The sequence below is a fragment of the Phlebotomus papatasi genome, chromosome 2 (assembly GCF_024763615.1).
Source record: "Phlebotomus papatasi isolate M1 chromosome 2, Ppap_2.1, whole genome shotgun sequence".
In the NCBI taxonomy this organism is placed as follows: Eukaryota; Metazoa; Arthropoda; class Insecta; order Diptera; family Psychodidae; genus Phlebotomus; species Phlebotomus papatasi.
The window spans coordinates 94,194,846-94,209,730 of record NC_077223.1 but is presented as its reverse complement, the minus strand read 5'-3'; positions in this window follow the sequence as shown (position 1 = coordinate 94,209,730).

Below are 14,885 nucleotides of genomic sequence, written 5' to 3'. Positions count from 1 at the left end.
AAGAATTTTCACTAGAATCGCCTAAATTGGCTTAAGTCGCGAGTTAACTTCCACCTCAGAAATAATTGTAATTAACAATAATTATTACACGTGTACTGAGACATGATTTTACAAATATTTTTATTTTCAGAGGAGTATTAGTGCATTTCAGTAGAAATATCTGCATAAAAACCCACGAAAGTTATGTTTTGTGGACGTCAGTGAATGCTAATCCTCATTTGTAGTGTGTCAGGAACTAACTTGGCTATGAACTAGCTTAGTCGTCTCTGGACTTTAGTCGTAAGTGTGTCTAGGGCATAACAAAAAAACGCAATTCGTATTGAAAATATCGCACTTCAAACTTGGAACATTGATGCTTATAAGCATCCTGTCCAAAATTATAAGCCCTTACCCTATATTGCATGAACGCGAAATAATTAAACATTTATTTAACCTTTGTCTTCTTCTTTATTGTCTCATAAAACTGACGTTTAGGAAGAGTTCTCCTCTTTCCAGTTGTGGAAAGTATTGGGAAAAAACTAATTAAAAATCGCTAGACTAATTGTTGAACTTTGAACACTGAACACTTCCATTTTCTGCACAACAAAAACTTTGACACTTTGAGTATTTGATGAGCAGCTTTATGTTCATCCCTTAGAAGGGGGAATATTATTCCACAGAAGAAGACGACAAAGGTCAACTACGTGTTTTATTATTTTCCGATAATATTAACGTAGGAGGAATTAGGTTATCTTTGAGTATGGACACTCTTAAAATTAGATTTTCTCCTCATATTAGGTGAGATTCTTAATAATCTCACGTACTTTTTTAACCGTATACCTTTTATAAATTTCATAAACCATTTGTGAAGCTAAAGTACATTACGATAAGGTTCAGTTTCGTTTAAAAATAGATGAGATTATGTAAAAATTACACCTAACAGAAGAAAAAATCACTATTTCAGAGGTACCCCAAATCAAAGATACAACACTTTTCTCTATTTAATTAGGTGAGATTCTTTCCAATTTCAGATTTTGATTTTAGCTAAAAAATCTGAATGACTCTTTACGAGAATTTTAGTTATTTTGGTATGTAGTTTTTATTACTAAATATCTTCAACTATATTGACCAAGCATGTGGCAAGTTAATTTTTTTTATATGGAGCTATTTGAAGCCAATTCCCAAATTGATCTCGGACTCAGCTCATAGTGCTTCGAGGAAAAAAATTATTTAAACAAAAATTTAGTATATTTATGCCTCCATACGGAAAGGTATCTTATAATACGGAAAAACTTCTCATATTTTTGTTATTTTAGTGTAATGGTCGCGAGTGCAAAAAAAATTTCCATATAAATTTAAATCGAAGTATGAGAAAGTGGCTTCAAATTTCAGACAACTTGCCCAGGGGCATGATATTGACCATTTCTTCAGTATACAATATTTCAATATTTTTACGAAATTTCCAATAAGGGTTCCTTGATGAACAAGTGTTCTTACGAGCCTACACTCTTTTAACCAATAAAATGATAAATAAATATTTAAAATTCCTATTTTAATAACAAAATATGAAATCTCCAAAAAATGAGAGCATATTAGAATCCTAGGGGTAACTGGGGCACCACCAAACACGGGGTAGCTAGCATCATACACTAATTTTTATTTCTAAACTATTTGGGCTATCTCGATAATCTCTTCAGTGGACAAGCATCCCTATAATGCCTATAAATTTCTGTAAGTTAGTGTTTGCTGCTACCCCGCGTTTGGTAGCGCCCCAGTTTCCCCTATTTATTTTTACGAAGAAAAGTTAAATACGAATTCACAAATTTAAAAATTTCTTTAACAGCATCACTTCCTTTGAGATTTATTATCGTCGAAGGACTGTGATTTTGTAAACCATGAGGTACTAGAGGGTTCATTCTTATTTGAATTCATTCTGTCTTCCAATTTATTATTCTTTTATAACGTTTTGCGAACGGTGGATGATATTATGTCGATTGAAAAGAAGACCGATCAGTTCTTTGTGACGTGACGGTTGATGGTATACGAAGGGACTTATTCGTCTTGGGGTGAAATTTTCTACAAAGAAGTTTTTTTTTCCTTTCTATACCTTCCTTGTTGTTTTGTGAGTATAATTCATATCATTATGGTTCAGTGTGCACTATTATATTTTTGGGCCCTCCTCTTCTACTCATGTTGTCTTGAAAAAGGAGCTCAGGATTGTATACATGACAATCCTTAGGAAGTGAAAATGTGGGAAAGAGTGAGAGATACATCTTGAGTGCTCTTTAAAGACAGTATTACCGTCTCAGGGGTGTCCCCGTATACTACCAATTCTGTAATTTCTGGAGCAGATGGTCGCAAAAATTATTGTCGCTCTCATGATCTCAGTGTGAAGGAGAGTATGTAAGAATGAATGTCATAAAATTGAATGGCTTTTGTGTGTCTTGACTTCGAAATTTCACAGCAAGGAAAAAAAAGAGTTTTATGAGATTCCATGACCCCTCCTCTAACATCCTGACACATCATTGACAAAGCTATAAATATCAAAATACAAAATCTTTCAATAAAAAGGGCACTAAACGCGAATTAAATCACAGCAAAAGTAGTTAATTTGACTTTCATAGGGAGCAATCTCAAATGGACTTTATTTGATTCTTAAAATTCCCACCACGTTAAACATTTTCAATATTTTTATATTCCGTAGCAATATATCATAATCTTTTCCTCTTCTGAATAGAGAATAAATCAAATTTTCTTTTTTTTCTTGGACCGGCTGTGAATACGATATTGGGAAAGTCAGAAAAATTGTAATTACTCTGTTCTTTTAATGGTGAGAAGGTGAAGGTGGTTTTCAGGCATTTCAGAGTCCTGGCAATAAATCTAATAGAAAAATTATTATAAGTATGCTGAGAGTAATAACATATTAAAATTAAATTATTGTTCTTTGTTCTGTGTTCGCGATTTCTGAGTGCAATTTTTATAAAAATATAGGCAAAGAGTCAATGAATAGTAAAACTTAAAATTGGTCACTTAAAGTTTATTAACTTTAGCCCTAAAAAACCCTAAATCTTTTCAAAAATTTGGACTATGTTAATACTTATGACATTTAAGACGATTACAGACAAAATGAAAACTACCCTTCGCCAAAATTTGAATGATATTATTTCACTGCTTTTAAAGTTTCTAAATTAAGCACTGATCAAGTTTGATTTCTTACTCACTGTAAAAAATTTCGGCACATATTTGTTCCAAAAATTAGCTCGTCCACGGACACCATAATTTATGGCACAATCTTGTTCCTTTTACGGGACTCAAAAAGATACCCAATATTAGTAACGAATTTGTTCCAAAATGTAGCTCGTCCATGGACACTGAAAATTTTTGGAACAAATTTGTACCTTCTAGGAGGAACAAAAAGATACCCAATATTAGTAACGAATTTGTTCCAATAAATAGCTCGTCTAGTATAAAATCGTATCCATCCTCCTCTCACACTCAGTCACCCATCACCAACGTAGCGAGGAGGACGCCAAATCTGTGGCAATTTTCATGCTACATGGTTTCACTTTTTTAATTCGAGATTCCGTTCCACTCCTGCTGCCACCACTCGCATATGATTTCGTCATGCACGCGTCTGTATAAAACGCTTAAGTTGATTTTTATTTGATGGTCCTTATGAACTTTCGCCACCGAAATCCATCTCGACTGAAGTATAGGCCTTGACTGTAAGACGAAATCACTTACACGGATTTGTTTCCGACAATGAGACCAAAAAAATTCCCCATATGAGTAACAATTTCGTTCCAAAAATTACCTCGTCCATGAACACTGAAAATTTTTGGAACAAATAAGTTGCTGATGTAGGAATAATATTGTTATAAAAAATATGTACCAATTTGTTACTGACAGTGGGAACAAAACAGCCGAGTGCAACAAATTCTGTTCCAAATTTCAGGATTTGTATAAAAATTTGTACAAATTGGTATAAAACGAAATCAACTCAAATTTGTAGACATTCCACTGTATCAAAACGGTTTCAAAAGAAAACTCTAACAAAACTGTAACTGCATTTCATAACAAAACTATAAAGAAAATTTTTTTGAACAAAAAAAGAATATCTTTTCTATGTGCAAATCGATTCCAGAAAAATTTCTTCCAAGGAAAACTTGTTCCAATATTTTGGTCAGTCTCCAAAAGTTTTTATCGTGACTAAATTTAAGTTCTCATTGATCATTTTTATAGTGCGAAAAATATATTTTTGCGTACTAATATTAAAAGTTCACGCTAAGAAGATAAATCCATGGAAAAAATCGTAACTGTATCATCTTCTGGCAGATTCTCAAAATGCAAATATGAAACCGATAGTAAGAAACAGTCCAAATATTTAGAACACAATTGCGTTACATATTATTCAGCAAAAATATTAACTTAATCTTAAGGAATTCTCCATATTTCTTTCCTTATTACATATTTTTTCCATTTTTTCAGTAATTTATCTCAGTGTATTTAAATGAAAGAGAACTATCTTGTTTAAATTTAAGTGAATAAAGGTAGATTCAAGATAAAATTTCTGCAGTTATATTTGCATGATTTATCAAGGAAATATGTATATATCAAGCATTATATAAGTATGTATATAAAAAGTACTTTTTCATTAGAAAATAGAGGAAATATAAATGTGAAGGCTGACTGAGTATGAAGGAAGTTAATTTGGTAATTTATGTAAATCGTTGTCGACTTTTAAAGGCCCATATCCGTTTATTAAATAATTTAATAGTCCCATCAGGGTGGTTTCCTCATGCCCCTTTTGCACACCAATTTCCTTCTCGTGTCTAGGCAGAAATTGTGTGATTTGAATGGAAATTAATTGACCAACCACCCTCTCCCACATGGCATGCGATCCTTTTCCACAAGAGGCCCGTATTTTAGCACGTCAAATGCTGTATGAGCTCTTTGGAATCCTGCACGCGACACCCGTATCATTTTCTAAATTATGTGTTGGAAGGTATTTCATGAGAAAATGACTCCCATCTTCATCAATAATTCGAATTCTCACTATTAGAAACATAATCATTTCAATAAAATGCAAAATATCGCGTGATTTTCTAAACTATCACCCTGTTCCTCTTCGTTCTCATCAGCAAGTTTCAGCACAATTTCCCATCAAATAGAATACACAATGTTACAGTGACGTCACAATTAACGTTGAGGTACTTTCCGTTTATTTTTTGTTTTGGCTTAGCGAATAGTGATATCGATCATGTGCGAGGTAAAAGGACTTTACATGGCACTTCTTATGCCCTTTTTAACAAATTGAGTGTGGAGAGTATTTGAAAATTGCACTTCCGATTAAATAAAATTCATTTTTGCAAAGACACACCTACTGTGTGTATTTGCCTTGAATAATTCAATGGTTTCCTCTTGTAGCTGTGCAATAGCCACAGCTATTGTAAGAGTACAGCGTAATGATACTTCCTGTTGAACTTATATGCCCAGGATATTTATTTTGCATAGGTAGTATAACACCTTTAATCATAAAGTCCTTAAAACAATGAACAAGAATCTTTCAGTCATAGAGTAAGTGTGCCAAATTTCGGCATAGTTAAGGTAAGTGTGTCAAATTCCGGCCAGCTTGCAATTTCGGCCACCTTTTTTGTTCCTCGAATATCCATGAACTTTTATATTTTACGTAATCTAGAGATTATACAATGCAAAAGAATAATAAAAAATGTAGCTTCGACAAACGAGATGACGTGAAAAAGATATTGGAAGAATTCCCGAAGGGCAAGGAACTATGAGAACGAAGGTGGCCCAAATAGGGCACCAAAACTATGTCTATATTTGTAAATAAAGACAGTAAACTCTTTACAAGGTTTCCAGCAACACTCTTTCAAAAGAAGGAATAAAAAAATCAATATGTATTTAAAATATTACATTTCAAAGTTGAGAATTTGACGCTTGCATGCGACTATGTCGAAATTTGGCACACTTACCCTACATGGAAGCACCAAAGTCTCAAGTTTGAAATGTAATATTTTTAATACAAATTGATTTATTTATTCTTTCTTCTTAAGGAGTGTTGCTTTGAACCTTGTAGACAGTTTATTGTCCTTATTTACTCTAAAATCATAATACATTTTAAAATGAATAAAAATGTAGACATACACGGATTACTATATTCCTGGATAGTAGGTAGAGATTTTCGTGTCTCATAGTAGTGCAAACAAACCAAATAAAAGTGCACCCATGAATGATGCGATTTGATTCTGAGGAATGAAAATGTAGGATTTAAGTGATTTTCAGTCTCGAGAATATCAAGAAGCAAGGGTACGACGTCTTTATTCGTACTTTTATTCACTTTGTTTGCACTACTATGGGACATAAAAATGTCTACCTACTATCCAGGAATATAGTAATCCGTGAGACATAGCTTTGATGTCCTATTTCGACCATCTCGTTTATCGAAGCTACATATTTTTGTTATTCTTTTGCATTGTATAATCTCTAGAGTATTTACTAACTAAGAATTCATGGAAATTCGAAGAACGAAAAGGTGGCCGGAATTGCGAGCTGGCCAGAATTTGTCACACTTACCCTACGTTCCTTTGTATAAGTTCTAATTAAAAAAAAAACAATTTAAACTGGGTTATGGACTCTACACACTAAATAAATTTATATCCATATTGAAAAGTTTTTCCTACACACGTAGGGAATTTGCTTCAATATGGACATAAATTTTTCAAGTGTGTAGAGGCCATTAAACTAGTTCTGGTCGAAAATGTATGTCAGTATTGCGTTATGCCATGTTCTTCTACTTGTATTCTAAATTTTAGTGATTTATCGTAGTATTGGACACTCTATTCCAAAAGGAGTTTATTATTTTTTCTGTCAATTAAATCTGTATTAAATTATTAAATTTTTCTGTCAATTATTCCGCGGAGCATGGTATTGATAACGCCATCTAACTCTATTCTTATAAGACTATATAATAATGAATGTCCTGAAAAACTAGGAGTTTATTATTTTTTCTGTCAATTAAATCTGTATTAAATTATTAAATTTTTCTGTCAATTATTCCGCGGAGCATGGTATTGATAACGCCATCTAACTCTATTCTTATAAGACTATATAATAATGAATGTCCTGAAAAACTCGCTTACGAGCAGGCCTAGTTCCCCCTATGGAATATTGTAGTACCATTATAACTTATTATTTTTAATATTTTCGAATAATTAAAATAAAAACGTGTTTTAGTACATGATTTTTATGAAACTCCTAATTAAATTTCGATTTTTGTATATATTTATACTGTTATGGCTCCTGCACACCTTTTAGATCAGTAAAATTTCATTAAATCAAAATTCACATCCCTTTCTTTCTTAAAAGTTTTGCATTATATCTATCCTACTCTCTCGCACTTCATATATGTCTGAGCTAAATTGAATTTGTTATGATGTTTAAAATAAGAAGAAGAGTGTGAAAGAGTGAGATAGACATATGCAATACTTTTGGGAAAAAAAGGGATGCGAATTTCGACTTCATGAAATTTTTCTGATCTAGAAGGTGTGCCGCAGCCATTAAGAATCACAAATCCTACAAATACAAACATGCTTATCATTGATTTACACTGTGTTCATGTATACTCAAGGTATTGCAAACGGACCGTGTGAACTCAGCAGAAAAAATCCTCTCGACTTTCGTAACACCATTCCAAAGGAATTAAGCATATTCGAGGGATGGAGAAAATACATAACATTCACAATGACTGTGCCATAAAATGAAATTAGAAGTTTGCCAAAGGAAGAGAAACGCAAGTAAAATAATAATTTTTTACCTCATTGTTGTTTGCATAAAGAATTTTTCTCGCTTTTTTCCATCACTTCCAATGCCATTAAATGAATATTCCCGATTTTTTTTTCATTGTTGTGATATTTTGAATATATAACGTAGATGTGAATCCCGAAGGAAATGGAAAGAAAGAGCATAAAAGCCATAAGAGTGTGTATGAAGTAGGCAAAGGGTGAGTCATATTAATATTTAAATGAACATTGAAAAAGTGTAATAACTGGATCTACAAAAAAGTGTTTTCATATATTTTGTAAAAGGTAATATAGAGGAAATGTTGTCCTTTTATCTCATCCTTATTCAAATTTCTGTATTCTTTCTTTTGTACTTTGTATGGATTTTTAATAACTACACTTTCTTTAATGTTTTTGAAGTCAAAATGTTGAGGTTAAATAAGAAATCAAACACTTATCTAAAGAGAGAAAATCTGTTTTGACTTTTAAGATTTATCATTGGTAAAAAATGTTGTTATGTGTGATTCTTACATATCACACCCATTTTTTCATGTGTTCTGAAATTAGATAAAACACTACTGCCTACATGGTTCCATTTTTTTTTAAATATCTTTATTTCTACTGAATATCAAATGTGGAAAATCTTTTAAACTTTACTAGTAGAGATATAAAATCGGTTATAAAATTAAAATATCATTAATTTCGCAATTTACTGGACCTAAACACTAATTAATAGGATTATTACTCAAACAGAAATATTAAATTGTTGATTACTAAGGGAAAATTGGGCACCTTTGAAATTGGGGCAGCTTTGAAACTGAGATTTTTCCCCTATTTTTTAAATGGAACTGAGCCATATCATAATGTAGGGTAAAGTGGTACAAGTTGGACAATGCAATGGTACAAGTTGGACAATGGTTCAATTTGGAAAGGGTTTTTTTTTCTTGTTTTCTTGATAAATTTAGTACTTCACTTTTATTTGTATATTTTTAATGCTTTAATTTTATAATTTGGTTCCTTGCGCTTGAAAACAAATTTTGTACTGTATTTATCAAGAAAAAAGCCATGTCCAACTTATACCGGCGAATTGTCCAACTTGTAACACTATGTCCAACTTGTAACACTTTACCCTAATTTAGCTTCTCGATCTGTTTGTGGAGCCAAATCATATTATGATATGGCTCAATTCCATTTAAAAATAGGAGAAAAATCCCAATTTCGAAGCTGCCTCAATTTTAAGAGTGCCCCTTTTCTCCCTATGCAGTTTAATAACAATTCACACATATTTAATTACTTAGTGAAAATTTTTCTATTAATTTATGTAATAAATTAAATAGCACAAAATGTGCATTGTTAAATTTTTATCGCTCATACACAAAGCGAGAGCAATATATTTTAATGAGCAATTCATTTTATAAGTACCTTATATTCAAATACTTTATAAGTACTTTAACTATGGCAATAATTTCTTCAAATGACTGACCTTTTTCCCAGAGTCGACAACAAGATGCCGTACTCCCTAAAATTGGAATTCAGAGAAATAAAAAAAAAAGAATTTGACTTAAAAAAATATATCGCATAATTTTCGCCCTGTATTCTCATCATGAGGGATTTACAGGGAGGTGAGAGAAGATGGAGACTATTTGAGATTCCTTTCGTGGGGCATCGTCGTGAAAAATTTCCCTTTGGCAAGAAGTATCACCAGCCGAAGGGGAAACAAATCTATTGACAGAGTATTGGGAAAGAAGGATTTTCCATCTAATACGCGACATCTGCAATCAATCCTCGTCCTCATCCTTCACTTTGCACTATAGTGACGCACAAGGAATTCTTAAGGCATCATCCCAACATACTATTACTACCCCTACCTCCAATGGTTTACTTTCTCGTGGGAATGCGAATAAATAAATTCACATGGTGCGACCCTTTCCTTCAGGGATTTCTCAATGAATGCGAACGGGTTTCCATTCCTACATACCTACACATCTTTGCACCCCTTTTTGCTTTTTTCCTTGTGTTTTGGAATACGAACAAGGCTGTCGAGAGAAATCTCATCTGGAATTAGTGGCATCTTGCACAATAAGACATGGGTTTTGAATTTAAGCCAAAGATCATGGGAGGGGTTGAAAAACCGTGTGAGAACACCAAATCATTCTTTCCCGCGCCACTATAATTGTACAATCTACCAGCACAAAACAGAGAGGGTCAGAAGAAGGAAAGAGATCATGATCTCTGATTCTGACCGAGGGTATAAAAGTAACCGTTGGATAAGGATTTCACCACAGTGCAAGTGAAACATTCAAGTAGTGAACATCAGTGAAGTGAGAGTTAGTTTAGATCCCCCTATTGGGGGGTCAAAAATAGTACCTATACCAGTATTAAAATTTCAATTTCTGCAAAACGTGCTATTCGTCTAAAGTCAGAGGTGCGTTAATTACAAATCTTTGAATTGAATTTTATTCTATTTTATTCAAAATTGAATTTTAATCATACTTGATTAGTAAATAAGTTTAAAGAAAATCAAATAAATTAAAAAAAATTGAGTAGGGTAAAGTGGTACAAGTTGGACAATGAATGGTACAATTTCGACAGGGCTTTTTTCTTGATAAATTTAGTACTTCATTTTTATTTGCAGGGGGAAGTGGGGCACCTTTGAAATGGGGTACCATTGAAATATGGCCTTTCCCAAGAAACAATTTTTTCTTAATATAGTGTTGTAGAATTCTTTAAGTAAGGCACTATAGAACCAAAAATCTTATTATTTGCTTATAACGCTCTTGGTCCCATCATTGAGATTACTATAAGTAAAGTGGCGCACTCTTAAGGATCTTAAGAGCTCCTATAGGAATTCCTACGGAAAATTCTGACTTTAAGTCTTTTAAAAGTGCACTAAAAGACTTGTTTAATACTTGGTTCTATAAGGCAGCCATTTTGCTTCTTGGGTTTTTACCTATTTTTTAGTGAAATTAGACTTTACTATGCTATCATTCAGGTTCGATAAGCCAAATATGAAGCTAAATTGCATTATATGAACATCAATTTATTTTCAAAATAGGAGAAAAAATACCAGTTTCAAAAGTACCCCAATTCAAAGTGCCCCACTTCCCCCTATATGTTTAATGCTTTTCGTATAATTTGGTTCCTTGTGCTTAAAAACAAATTTTGTACTATATTTATCAAGAAAAAAGCCATGTCCAACTTGTACCGGCGAATTGCCCAACTTGTAACACTATATTCATGGTTGCATTGTAAAATGTATTTAAATCATCTTGTCGCCTAAAATTAGTTAATAAGAGATATTTGAGTTATTTCCCAAACATGACATGATAGATTAATTCCCATATCGATCCCTCAGAATATAAACTGAACAACTCGAGAATGGCCAACTTTTCGGGAGAGCGATTTAAAGCTGAGATTTTACGTGCTGATCATAGGATTTTTAAGATTTGGAACCCATATAACTTTGGGAATAATTAACTTTTCACGGGGAAGGTAAAGGGTGTCAAGTAGTACTCGAAAAGCAAGAAAACGAATTTTGCAAAAAATCGAGTTGTTCGGATTATATTCTGAGGGATCGATATCGAATTTCCTATCTTTGAAATGAATATCCGCCCAAAAACGTTTAGGTTGATAAAATTTAAAATTAATGAACAAATATTTTGCTTTATAATTGAATTTTCTTTCTACGTATAATTTCTACTTAGTTTGTTGTAACAAAAAACTCAAGAGAGTATAATACATTATAGATTATAGGGTGGAATCACCACTTCTCGTCAGTGCCCCACTTCTCGCTACTTTCATAAATCGTGTCATGAAACTTTTATCGAGCAAAATATAATTTTTGAATAAATAATTTGCCTATTGAACATTTAATTACATTCGGCGAATACATAAAATTTGTATTTAGTTAGGTAATATTTCTTTTTATATTATTTTATGTAAAAATGAGCCATGGCGGAAAGTGGTAATATTCTAAAATTGATTCACCACCTGTCGCCATAGCTTTTCAATAGGCGACGCTAACTTCACTTCATAGATTCTTGTTTACTTTCTGCAATAGTCTAATAATTTGATTTCTCAAATAAAAGTGAAGAAAAATCATTTAATAAGAATAATAATAAAGTGATCACGAGGAAAAAGAAATACTGAATGTATTCTTTGCATATTATTGCTCAAAATAAGCGAGTTTGAACGTTTCCAAGTGGTGGCGAGAAGTGGTTACAGAACTGACGAAAAGTAGCAAAAAGTGGCGGCGAAGTGGTTATTTTTGCATTGTTAATAAAAATCAGTTTTTTAGATACTCCCGTGTTAAATTGTAGAACAATTATTTTGACGAATGTAGAGCCAATATATCTAAGTAGCTTTGTGTTAAATTTGAGTTATCTGATAATAAGGGGTCAAAAGTTATAATACAATTAATTTCACTTTTTTCTAAAAGTGGCGATAAGTGGTTATTCCACCCTATTGGTCGAATTCTAAAAATCGAAAATTCCAGATTTAAGTGCACATTGCAAAAATAATTGCAAGTCTAGGATTCAAAATTTTCCGATCCGGTGTTTAAGTAAGATTTGGATTCCCATTCTGAACAATCAAGAGATTCTGACTGGTTCTTTCACATCATCTACGTACATTGTTATCTTACAACCGACCGACGAACGAAATTTTCCGTTCTTTAGTCCTGGGGGTTGCCATTTACGGGAATACGGCGATGGCTACATGGGTGTTGCAATTTAAAACGATAATTGTAATAAAATTCAATTCAGTATAAGGACAGAATCACATTGACAGTAAAATGTTCACCGTTACCGTAAAAGCCTCACCGTATTACATTAGTTTACGGATTTTCATTGCAATTCTTACCCAAATTCTCAATTACTGTATTATCTTATCATCATACTCTGAACCACTAGATGAAAATAATATAAGAAAATTGAAGAAATAAAAAGAAAATGCGATAAACGGTGAGCAAAAAACTCTACGAAAATCGTATAGTTTTTTGCTATCTATTCACATTTCTGTTTAATTCTGGTTTAATAAGAAGTTTTCCATGAATTAATATCCGGAACGATTGGAATCAACTTAGCTCCTAAGAGAAGATCTACCAAAAAAATTATCCTAAAATTAAAAACCACTTTATCCGTCCCAGAGAATTATATTGTAAAACAAATCTTAAAAGGACTCATCCTAGCGTGCCCTTAGAAAAATATAAGTTCGATCATCTCGCGAAGTGCAGTTCACTCCTTTTAGAATGAACCAACATGACTTTTGCATTATACCATGTCATCTTAAGCTTTGCCCAAACCAAACATTCTTTATTCATAAATTTTCTTACACCGCACCCAAATCTGCACATTGAACATTTCATTGTTATACCAAAGTTTGGACATTTTCTAAATGCCCCAAAGATCTTTTAAAACTTTTATAAAGCCTCGGAGGAATTCCCCTAATTTGAGAGTGAAACAAATTGACATGGGAATTAGGAACAAATTAAGATGGATAAATTACTGTGTTCTCGAAATCCTACATCCTCAAGAAAGGTTTCGATTTTTTTTTCAATTCTATTTTATATTGATTCAGACCAAATGGGAGTGAGATGGAAGAATAGCACAATCAAGAATGAATTAAAAACACCGATAGAGCTCACGGTGCTCACCATATGGCTCGTGGGAATGGTCTGAGAAAAATAAGTTTACCGTAGAGCAAAGGTATAGAATAGATAAATTGGGTAGAGTTGATGCATTGGAAGATGGTGTTTGTTTCCTTTCACTAAAGACAACATCTGCTTCCTGACGAATATCAGCTGCACCTGAAATGTTTGCAGGTACATTTCCTACTTTTCCAAACACATACAATTTCTCCATTCTAAGTCTTGTGCATTTGACAGGTGAAATGGAAAAATGGAAATTCTTGAAGAGGGATATTGTTGAGAAAAGAAAAACATTAAAAACTAGTTGGAGAAACTATTGAGAAATATATTCTGACGGCTATAAATCATTTCCTAAGCTTTATATTTTAAATTACGTATTTCTGCCACTTAATAGTATTATTTCCTTTCTAAACCAAGATTGAGTTTCTTCGACATTAGGACTTTCTTGCATTATAAATGCTCGTTACATTCTTGAAGTTTTTGTTGTGGTTTCCGTCACGCCAAACAGCAATTTCTGGACTTTACTTGGATGTTGGAAGATGTAGAATATGTTAGTGTTTGTGCCTTTAACCGAGTAAAGTCCTTTTGACCTATTGAGTATTGAAAAATAATGAATATATTATATTTATATAAATATAATAGTTACCAAAGGAGAATGGTCAAATCCGGTCCCGGAATCGCCACGAACGGGACCTATGTCATTGGATAGACATTAGTATAGGTAACAACTTTTGTTCTGGGATCAATGTTCTAAACCATGGAGGAACAGTTCTAGAGCATAAAAACTATTTTTTTCAATTATGAAGAATGATCAAAAGTATATGGGCGCTGGTTCATCTTCATACAAACATTAGAGTAGACGCATTTTGAAGATATTGATATAAGGTTGAGAAAAATGCCGGGACCCAGGACGATAAACGCTGGGAGTCCTTGTAAAATGGCCTTCATCCTTCCGAAAAATCGCTGTTTTGACAACGAATTACACAAAAACTGCTAAAGTGATCTTGATGAAATTCGGTATAGGGTCACTGCATGACTTAAAGTTTTTATCCATGCATATCACCCCCTCCCCCCACCCTCCATTCTGATAGCCCCCATACAAAATGGGGTCACTTTACCTTATAACTCCTTTCTAAGACGATGTAGAGAGCTGATATTCAACAAGGGAACAAAGCTTATGGAAGACTTTTCAACCATGCATGTTAACTCTTTCGCGTCTTTAGGGTAATGTCATGACTCGGGGAAAAAAGTTTTTTTTGGGTATTTACATTAATTGAAATCTATCTGTTCGTGCACGACATCATAATAGAAGGATGTAAGATTCTTGGCTCATTTTCTCAAGACTCCAGTTAGATTTCAATTAATGTAAATAGCCAAAAAGAAACTTTTTTCCCCGGGTCATATATGACCCTAAAGACGCGAAAGAGTTAACCCGCTCCTCCAGCACTCCATCTAGTAAT